The sequence below is a fragment of the Halichoerus grypus genome, chromosome 5 (assembly GCF_964656455.1).
Source record: "Halichoerus grypus chromosome 5, mHalGry1.hap1.1, whole genome shotgun sequence".
NCBI classification, from domain to species: domain Eukaryota; kingdom Metazoa; phylum Chordata; class Mammalia; order Carnivora; family Phocidae; genus Halichoerus; species Halichoerus grypus.
Genome location: NC_135716.1, coordinates 166,903,744 through 166,913,933, shown reverse-complemented (window position 1 = coordinate 166,913,933; position 10,190 = coordinate 166,903,744). Strand labels below are relative to the sequence as shown.

At 55.4% G+C, this 10,190-nt stretch overlaps 1 long non-coding RNA gene across 2 annotated transcripts; it reads right to left on the bottom strand.

The window, feature by feature from the left end:
• Positions 1 to 16: 16 nt before the first annotated feature.
• On the bottom strand, positions 17 to 6,162 carry LOC118542594 (uncharacterized). Of its 2 annotated transcripts, XR_013448311.1 has the most exons (3): positions 4,194 to 6,162; positions 2,842 to 3,916; positions 17 to 432 (listed from the first exon to the last, which is right to left on the bottom strand). It is a non-coding gene; the product is annotated as an uncharacterized LOC118542594 (long non-coding RNA). The 2 variants fall into 2 exon arrangements; XR_004920676.2 differs by having other exon boundaries at positions 2,842 to 6,162.
• Between the last annotated feature and the right edge of the window lie 4,028 nt (positions 6,163 to 10,190).

The window sequence follows — 10,190 nt, the reverse complement described above, 5'->3', positions numbered from 1 at the left end:
TCAGAGGTACAGTGGATGGACTTGGGAGGCGATGCTCTGGCCCCATTTTATTACCACAAATAAAGATGCCCCCTGCCGAATGTGGAAATTCTAATTAGAGATCCCAGTCCCCAGACTGAAGCCTCACTGAGCAAAGTGGGTTAAGAGGTGCCTGCTGCCCTTCATCGGGAGGCAGAACCGCACAACGGACGCGGGGCGCCAGGGCCTCGGGACACCGGTCCCTGGTGGGCATCGTTGCCTGGGCCTGGCGGCCTGCACTCTGGCTCCAGCCGCTTGCGTCGGGAGGTTTGTAGGGGATTTCAGCCAGAGTTTGGATCGAATGCGTGTGTCTTGCACACAGGACCTCATATGCAGGGATTGGCTTTGTGATGAAGATGCCAACTAGCTTCCAGATCCCTTGGGTTCAGAGTGCGGACTGGAGGCAGGAGCAGCCTGCGGAAGAACAGGGATCCATAAGATCTCAGCTGTGTAAGAAGTTGACTTCTGTGAAAATGAGGGTCCCCATCTTACAAGGACACCTCCCTCGTACTGTAGTGAAGGTGACCGTTCGTGCTGGTCACAGCCCCTCAGCAAGCACCTGTCTACCCTGCCCACCATTTACAGCAAGTCATTTCATTTCCAAAGCCCTAAGGAGGGGCCTGTTTTTATCCCCACTTTAGAGGTGAGAAAACCGACAAAACAAACTTCCCTATGGTCCTACTATAGCAGAACTCTAGTCTGAATCCAGAGCCCGAGCGCGGGCTGACGCAGCCTCTGGGATGAGCGAAGGCGACAGATATGCTCGGCAGGCTGTAGCTCTGTTCATGGCTAGGTTTGTTTTGAAGTTAAAAAAAAAAAAAGTTTTCCAAACCGGATGACTCACTGAAGTTATGTTAAAGGGCTTAGATCTAGTTTAGGTAATAAACCCTTGGTGGCAAAAGAGCTTCTACCCTGCATGATTTGGTTTCAGAATTGGAGTTGCGGGGGGAAACTTGCAGTGTAGTCTCAGAGAAGGCTCAGCAGAGAATATCCAAGCCTGCCAAGCTATACCTTTCCCTGTAAGGGCCCGTTTGACTTCAGTGGAAGCAGGACTGCTTAATTTGGTAGTTCCCTGACCTAAGGAGGTGTGTATACGTGGAAACCTGGTCCCCCTGGCACCATCCTTCTGAGTTGTTCCAGTCAGGTGGTCGTGCCTCTCAGAGATGGGCAACTCGGAAAGGGGCTCGGTTGCCTCTCGCCCTTAACACAGCTCCAGACGGGCCACAGGTGGATAAGCCCCTCCTGTTCACCGCAGGACTGGCAGATGGTTACCACTCTAGTGAGCACGACGCTGCTGTGGGACTCAGCACCTCCCCGGCCTGGCACATGCACCCACCGAGGAGAAGCGACTGCAGGTTTCCCCAGAGTCCTGTGCTGGCTTGTGGGCCATCGGCTAAGGAGGGAGGGAATGACCCTTGTTCCCCTCCCCAGGGCGGGAGAGGGTGACGAACCCCGTGGAGAAGGACACCTGTTGACGGGAAGCGGCCCATTCCCCAGGTGTTCCCCGCTCAGAATCAGCTGTTTGGTGACAGCTTGCCGAAAATACGCCCATTATCTGCAAATCATAGAGTTCTAGAGTCCAAAGGACTTAGGAGATCCTGTCTGGATCCTTCATTTTGCTTGTGAGCAAACCATGGTAGTGGGGCCCCACTTCTTTCAACTAATACAGAAATGTGTGAGCTGGGCACACGGAAGTGTGCCACCCCGCCTGCAAGAGGCCTGCCTTCTGGAGGGAAACGCGCACTCTAGCGATGCTGTCACCTGCTGGGGGCTTTAGTGGAAGGATGGACAGGTAAAGACAGCTGAGATGGGCAAGGAGGTCAGGGAGGCCTCTAGGGAGATGACATTTGAGTAGAGCACTGAAGAAAAGTAGGGAATTGCCATACGGAGGAGCATGGATTCAAGCTTCTCAAGGCAGAGGAACCAGAAGGACCAGGGGATGGCCCACAGGGGGTGGAGGAATCAGAAAGGCAGAGGCCAGATCCCACCCTGTAAGCTTTGCTGGGGAATTGGAAAGTTTTGAGTTACCAGGAGACCACAGAAGGTGTTTTTTCCTCCTTACTTTAAAAAAGAAAAAGAGGGGCGCCTGGGTGGCTCAGTCGTTAAGCATCTGCCTTCGGCTCAGGTCATGATCCCAGGGTCCTGGGATCGAGCCCCGCATCGGGCTCCCTGCTTGACGGGAGGCCTGCTTCTCCCTCTCCCACTCCCCCTGCTTGTGTTCCCTCTCTCACTGTGTCTCTCTCTGTCAAATAAATAAAATCTTTAAAAAGAAAAAAAAAAAGAGGAAGAAAGAGGAAGGTGGGAGGGAGGGAGGGGAGGAAAGGAAGGCAGGAAGGAAGGTTGGCTTAGTAGAGACATGCTCATGTAGAAATACTAGAAAATCCAGAGCACGTGCATCTCGCCCCACCCCCACCCAGAGTCAGGGAGACTTCCTTGGGGGGATTTCAGGAATCAGATGTTAGAAAATGCCCCTGGCGGGGGATGAATAAGGCTGTCCCTGGCCACAGGTGAGTCTCCCTGAAGCCAGGGAGACAGGCGTTCTAGTGCTCCCTCTCTCACAGTTTAGCAAACCTAGAATTAAGTCTAAATGTTGAGAGAATACGGAAGAAAAAGTTTCCAGTAATTCTGTCTTCGGAAGCGGGGGGGCTCAGGGGAGAGGGTCCTGGAAAGCTTCAGAGGGACGACCTTGGATGTTTTCAAGTGGCAGAGGGGAGGGCACGCAGGAGCGCGCAGGGACAGGGGCAGCCGCAGGAGCAAAGGGGGCCGGTGGATGAAAGTCCCCAGCATCCGATGGGGGTGGCGGGAAGGCTCTGGAGTGCTCACCTACTGAGTTCGGATGGCATCTGTCTCCGTGGAGTAAAACCGTTGCCTGTTCCACTGGGGGAATTGGGTTCGGAGGCACCGCCCTCTGAACCGGGGCGGAGGTGCAGTTCCGGACTCGGCCAGCAGGCGGGGCCCCGCTCCCATTCTTGCAGCCGCTGTGGTGGCAGTGTGACCTCCCAGGGCGGCGGGCCGGTCGCCGAGGGGAAGAGGAGGGAAAGCGGTCTGGCTTTCTGTCCTGCAGCCTGCGGGCACTCGTTCTCCCAACAGCTCTGAGAGGAGGCCGGGAGAGCCCCATTTCACAGCTGGGGGGCTCGAGGCTCTGGGAGAGCACCCCGCCCAAGGCCACACTCTGGCACGCGGTAGAGCAGGGAGTCACACCTGCACCTGACGTTCTGCACTCTGAAGGGCGCAGGGAAGCTCCTGACGTGGGTTGCTGCCCTGCCTGTGCCGGGGGTCTGTGAGAGACAGGAGCTTGGGCCCTTTCCGATTTTTCTCCCTCTCCACGTGGCCGGGACACGGGGGCGCAAGAGCACCCGGCTCCGGGGGTCCCATACAGACCAGGTTGGACCACTGGCCGCTGACAAAATCCAAAGGCAGAGAGACATTGGTGGTGGGACAAGAAAGGGACTTATTTCAGTGAGGCTGACACTGGGAAGACAGGGGACTAGTGTCCTAAAGACTGTCTCCGAAGTGCTGAAAATACCTCCAGGTTTGTATTAGGAGAATGTGGGACACAGGCCGGAGGGTCCGAGCAGGGGGACAGTGAAGGTCAAGTGGGTCACTGTCTTGTCAGTCACGTGGGGTCTTGCTGGGGTCAGGGCCATCCCTATTGCTTGAGGGGGGAGTTGCGGTTCCCTTGGGGGACGCTGTGCCTGCAGGGTCTTCTGCCTAAGAGGTAAGCTGGAAGGAAGTTAGTCAGTTAGAAAGTTTGGGGTCAAGATGGAGGTAGTGCAAGGCCTCTTTACCCCTTCCGTCTCCATCTCTGGTGCCCTTCGCGGGCTCGGCTATCTCCACGCCTAGGGCCCGAAGCACGCACACTGTTGCACCTTAGGCTGGGGGCAAGGTTACCCGTGCCCTGCAAGCGAGATGTGGGAGGAGCTCTCAGGAGAGACCCTCTGCTGCCCAGGTCTCCCGGCCGGCCTGCCTGCCTGCCTCGGCCCCCACCCGCCATGCCTCGGCCTTCCTGCACCAGCCAGGCCGCCACTGGGCACGGGAGCCCGTCTGCCCCCCTGCAGCTGTGCCCTCCTACTGACGGCCAAGGCCAAGGCCGCCCTCTCCTGGGCCCATTCCCGGCAGCATTCAGGCTCAGACCGCTCTAGACCTTCTCTTGATTCCATTTCCCCACCAGCTACCTCAGCTTCCTTCCGTTTCTCTGCTCCACTTTGCCGTCCCACTTCTGGAAAGAATGGTCTTATCTTGCTGTCTCAGCTTCCTCTCCTCCACTCGCTCTTGCATCCACCCCTGGCAGGCTTTTGCCCCAACACTCCATCAAAACCTCGCCTGCGGGGCGCCTGGGTGGCTCAGTCGTTAAGCGTCTGCCTTCGGCTCAGGTCATGATCCCAGGGTACTGGGATCGAGCCCCGCATCGGGCTCCCCGCTCAGCGGGAAAGCCTGCTTCTCCCTCTCCCACTCCCCCTGCTTGTGTTCCCTCTCTCGCTGTGTCTCTCTCTGGCAAATAAATAAAATCTTAAAAAAAAAAAAAAAAAAAAAAAAAACCTCGCCTGCTTCTACCCTGGTCAGTCATGTCACAATCACTGCTCCGCCCAGAGTACTCCGGAGGCCCTTCATTACCTCCAGAGGAAGACCCACTCTTTCCACTGCAAGTCTGGCCCTACTCTGCACCCACTCCCGTTACCTCTCTGTTTTCCTACCTCTCCCCGCCTTGCTGACTCTGCTGCAGCCACCTCGTGGGGGGAGGCGGGGGGCTGGCTGGTCCCCCAACCCTGCCCCTGTGGCTAGGACTCTTCCCAGATGTCAGCATGGCCCCCTCCCTCACTGCCTTCAAGTTGTGAAAGAGGAAAGCAGGCCGTGACCTCTAGGGGCTGGCCTGGCGCTCACAGCTGGGCCTTGGTGTTCTCCCGTCAAACAGTTTTACAGCAGGGGCGCCTGGGTGGCTCAGTCGTTAAGCGGCTGCCTTCAGCTCAGGTCATGATCCCAGCGTCCTGGGATCGAGCCCCGCATTGGGCTCCCTGCTCGGCGGAGAGCCTGCTTCTCCCTCTCCCTCTGTCTGCTGCTCTGCCTACTTGTGCTCTCTCTCTCTGTGTTAAACAAATAAATAAAAATCTTTAAAAAAAAAAACAAAAAACAGTTTTACAGCACATCAACATCAGACAAAGCCACGCTGCGTCGGTGATGAACACAAACAGCACCACTCTGTAATCATGTCTGAACCCAGACAAAACATGAACATTGCCCAAGCCCCAAGAAGGACCAACCATCTTTATGATGGGTTGACTTGTGGTTCCAAAAGGTATGTCCAACTGGAACCTCAGAATGTGACCTTCTTTGGAAAAAGAGTCTTTGCCGGGTAATTAAAGGATAAGGGAGGGATCTTGAAATGAGATAATTCTGGATTAGAATGGACTAAATCCAATGATGAATGTCCTTCTAAGGGACAGAAAGGAGGAGACAGACACACAGAGGGGGAGGCCGAGATTGGAATGATGTGTCTACAAGCTAAGGAATGCCAAGGATTGCCCGCAGCCCCCAGAAGCCAGGAGAGAGGCGTGGAACGGGTTCTCCCGCAGAGCCTCCAGAAGGAACCAATCCGGCTGACGTCTTGATGTGGACCTTCCAGCCTCCGGTCTCCAGAACTGTGAAGGGCTACATTAGTGCCACTATAAGCCACCCAGTCTGTGGTGACGTTACAGCCAACCTAGGAAAGGAATGCAATCGCCCCCCGGCTAGTAGGAACTAAAGACAGCTGTAACCTTGGCCTGGTCTCCCCTCCTTCTAGATAGAGTTTATTAGGATCCCCAGTGTAGAACTGGCCTGGCTTCCTGAAAGCATCCAATCTAGAATCAAGCCCTGCTTCCATCAGCCCTCCCAAATCCCCTACCCCAAGCTTGAATCCTACACCAAGGCCTTCCTGACAAACACCCTCTCACCGAGTCACCCGTAAGCCCTATGGAGTATGCAGTCCCAGCTTGCTAACTGCCTTGTGTTCCTGGCGGTCTTTGGCTGGAGGGCATTGGCGAAGTCTTCACCCAAAGGCCATCATTTCCAGCTAAAATTGCGGCCTGCCCACCTCCCTCTTTCCTACCCCCTCCCCTTGCTCCGTTTCCCCACCTTGTCCCACACTAGGCCATCTTACTGACTTTCTCTTTACTGTTTGTGGTCTGTCTCCCCCCACCCCCCGCATGTGAATGTGAACTCCACTAGGGCGCAGGGATCGTTTGTCGGTTTTGTTTCTGGACCAATTCAAAATGGCGAGAACCTAGCCCTCCGTGGCCTCTCAGTAAAGATTTGTTGAGTGATTGAATCGGCGCTGGGCCAGGAGCAAGCCCAGGGAGCTCCTAACCAGTTTGGCCATCAAGAAAGCTTCCCTGGAAGGGCCCAGGAGGGCTGGGGCTGGGTGGGTAAACAGAGGTGATCCAGACGCAAGAGTGGGCTTTACGAGAGTATTCGGGCATGTGCAAAAAGCCTGGGGAAGCGAGGGGTTACTTCAAGACTGGGGGAGAGGGGCGCCTGGGTGGCTCAGTCGTTAAGCGTCTGCCTTCGGCTCAGGTCATGATCCCAGGGTCTTGGGATCGAGCCCCGCATCGGGCTCCCTGCTCCGTGGGAAGCCTGCTTCTCCCTCTCCCACTCCCCCGGCTTGTGTTCCCCCTCTCGCTGTGTCTCTCTCTGTCAAATAAATAAATAAAATCTTAAAAAAAAAAAAAAAAAGACTAGGGGAGAATGAGCAATTCAAGGTGGCTGAAGAGGAGGTTCCGGAAGAATCAAGCAAGAAATGAGCCTGAGCTCATCAGGGGCCAGGTCATCGGGCGGCGGACAGTGCTGTGGAGCAGGTGAGGGAAGGCCAAGGGCGAGGCTGTCAGAGGGTGAAATGGCGTGAGCTGGGTCAGTGGCAGCAGGAAAGAAGGGGCAGGGTCCGGGGGAAGGGAGAAAGCCCAGGGTGAACTGGGTGTCTGCTCTGGGCATCTGGGTGTTCAGAGATGCCATTCACCACGGAGGGGAACATACCCCTGGAGCTCAAGTTTGGGCTGGAGACTCCCAGGCTTGGCAGATGGACGCTGAGGCCTTGCAGCGCCGGATTCCGAAGACTTCTACCAGAGAGGCCATAGCAGGAAGGGCTTCAGGGAAGGGCGGAGGGAGGCCCACTTCCCTCCTCCTCTCTCTCTGGGGCCTCTAGAGCTTGCCTGGCCCCCTGGGTGGGGTCACTTGCTGGGACAGAGGTCTCCTGTCTCTGCTAATGAATAATGCATTGGAAGCAGGGCGGGGAGGTTCTGTGTGGCACCAGACAGAGGCAGCGGCTGTCACTCTGGAACCAGAGCCCCACCTGGAGGGGGAGAGGGTGGTCTGGCCCTGGGACTCTGGCCCCTGTTACTCTGGGAAAGCTCATTACTGGGGCTGATGTGGTCAGTCCCCAGAGGAAGTCCAGCCTCCAGCGGTCCACAGGCAGCAGGGCTGGGTTGGGCGGGGGCTGGCACACCCCTTCCCTGTCCCAGTGGCCCCAGCCACCTGCTCTTCCCCCCACCCCCACCAGAGCCAGAAGCAGCCCTGCCCATATGGGAGGGGCGGGTGCCCTAACCCAGAGCCCATGGGCTCCATCCCCCTCTCCCCATGCTGCCTCCTAAATGCCTTTCGGTCTGCCCACCGCCCCCCTTCCCCACCAGCCCGGGGGGCTTCCCTCCCCTCTCTGCGGAGCCCTGCAACCGGCCTCCTCAGAGCCCCTCCCTGCCTTCCACGCCCTCTTGCTCACCTCCACCAGAACCAGAATTGCTAAAGTGCAGGGCATTTCATTCAGTTCATCAGGGACTTGTTCCCAAAACCTTTGGGTTAAAGGCCAAACTCCTTTCTGGGGTTTCACAGGGCCTGTTCCCACTAGAAACTTCTTTCAGTTCCTCAGTGTACATCCTCCTCTTTATCTCTCACTCACCCTCAGCTCACCCATCACTTCCTCTGGGCAGCCTTCTCTGGTCCCCAGGCTGCGGAACGGTCTGCTCACGTAACCCTCACCCACTGGGTTTTCCCTCACCTGGGAGCCAGAGAGCAGAGACTGGAGGCCTTGTTTAGCACGATTTCCCAGCAAACCCCCCGTGGGCCAGAAAGAGAGATGGCTATGGAGCCCTTCCACCTCCCTTCCCTCCCTGGATCCGTGGATCCTGCCCCATGGGGTGAGCAGATGTCAGTATGCTCCTTCCCAGCTAGAAGGAACAGCCTGAGTCCAGAGGCTGTGTCCCTTCGCTTGTGATGCCCCCCCGCCCCCCCCGCAGAAGGTGTCAGACCTGAACCCAGTGGCCTCCCACTGGTGCTGGGAGGAGACATCACCAACTGAAGTCCCATTTCCACAAGACTCCCAAAGCTTTGGGGAAGTAAGAGAATGAGGAGGCAGGGCACAGGTTCCTGTGGGAGAGGCACAAGAGAGGCTGAGGAAGGGAACTTCCCCTGCTCTGAGCAGCTTAGAGGGGTGGTTCGAGCCCTGGACCCTGGCTCAATCCTTTCCTGACTTCGGGACTTGGCGCACACTGCTTTACCTTTCTAGGTGGCAGTTTTCCCATCTGTAAAATGGAAAGAAGAAGATAATCTACACCTCTGGGTATTTGCAGGCTTAACAAAACAATGCACAGAAAGCACCTGGTACAGTGTCATGGTGAGCCAAGGCCCTTCCTGGGCCTTCCCAAGGCCTCCATGTAAATGCAAATTCAAGTTTGTGCATTGCCTGGATTGGGATGGACGGGGCAGACCCAGTGGAGGGGAAAGAGGAAACAAGGCAGAGTGCCAAGTGCCATCTCCGTGCTGTGGGACAGGGTCCTGGGGCTGAGGAAGATGGAGAAATCCTAATGAGAGGGAAGAGGCCTCTTTCTTCAGTCCCTTTTCCTTACAGCTGGGGAAACTGGGGCTAAGAATGGGCAGCAGCTGTCGCTGTTGCCTGAGTATTACTCAGAGCCAGGTTTGGTACCACAGCTTTCCTGAACTTACTGCACTGAATGTAAGTTTTGCACCTCTCTGGAAGCCAGGCCAAGCGAGTCATGGTGATGAGGCCACATGCTTTAGACTCAGACAATTACTTGTCTCAAGATCACAAGGAAGAGGCTGTTATGTGATAAGCCAAGAACCCAGGGCTCCAGACGCCCTGGGACGCGTTCTTCTGCCCCAGAGAGTGTCATCCTCCCAGGATCTGGAGGAAGGTGTGGGGGCTGGGGGAATGAGGGCAGATCCCATTCCAGAATCCTCCCATCATCTGTTCAACGAATGCCAGGCTCTGTGGAAATAGGCAAAAAAGAGACACGCGCAGCCCTCATGGCGCGTGTGGCCGGAGGGGCGCAAAATCTGCCAAAACAGAATGTGTCTCTGTGGCAAGAGGATTTGTTTAGGCTATTTTTATGAAACAGAAAACTCAAGAAGCTTTTCTTCTTGCATCTCCCCTGACTCTTTAAAAGGATTTTGATGGAAGACTGTTCCAGGAAGGGAGCTATCACCAATGGTAACTACAGTATAACATGAACCTGGCGTGGTAGACAGGGAGGAGCCTCGGAGCATCGGCTTGTGAAAATTCCTCTCTCTGTCCCACTGTTTCTGTAGGCATCCCCACCCCCAAGCGTTTTTGTTTACCAAACATTTACTCTTTCTCACCTTCCTGTGAATTGTCTTCCTTCTCTTTTTTTAAAGATTTTATTTATTTATTTGACAGAGAGAGACACAGTGAGAGAGGGAACACAAGCAGGGGGAGTGGGAGAGGGAGAAGCAGACTCCCCGCCAAGCAGGGAGCCCGATGTGGGACTCAATCCCAGAACCCTGGGATCATGACCTGAGCCGAAGGCAGACGCTTAACAACTGAGCCACCCAGGTGTCCCGTCTCCCTTCTCTTTGAAGTTCCAGACTTCTAAGCCCTTCTCTTTAGCTCCGGATGGCATATAAACCTTAATTGCCCGACTGGGCCTCATATTCTTATGGAGGTGCCATAGATAACGTAATTACATTTGATTTTCTGTTAATCTGTCTCCTGTCAATTTAATTCTTAGACCACCCAGAAAACCTTGAAGGGTAGCGGAAAATTTTTTCCTTCCCAGCATAGCCTGCTGAGGAAGAGATGCTAAGAAGAAAAATCACAAATAAAGGTAACATTGTAACTGTGAGGAGAGCTGTGGAGAAGGCATTCCTGGTACTGTACAGGGAGATCTAAGGGA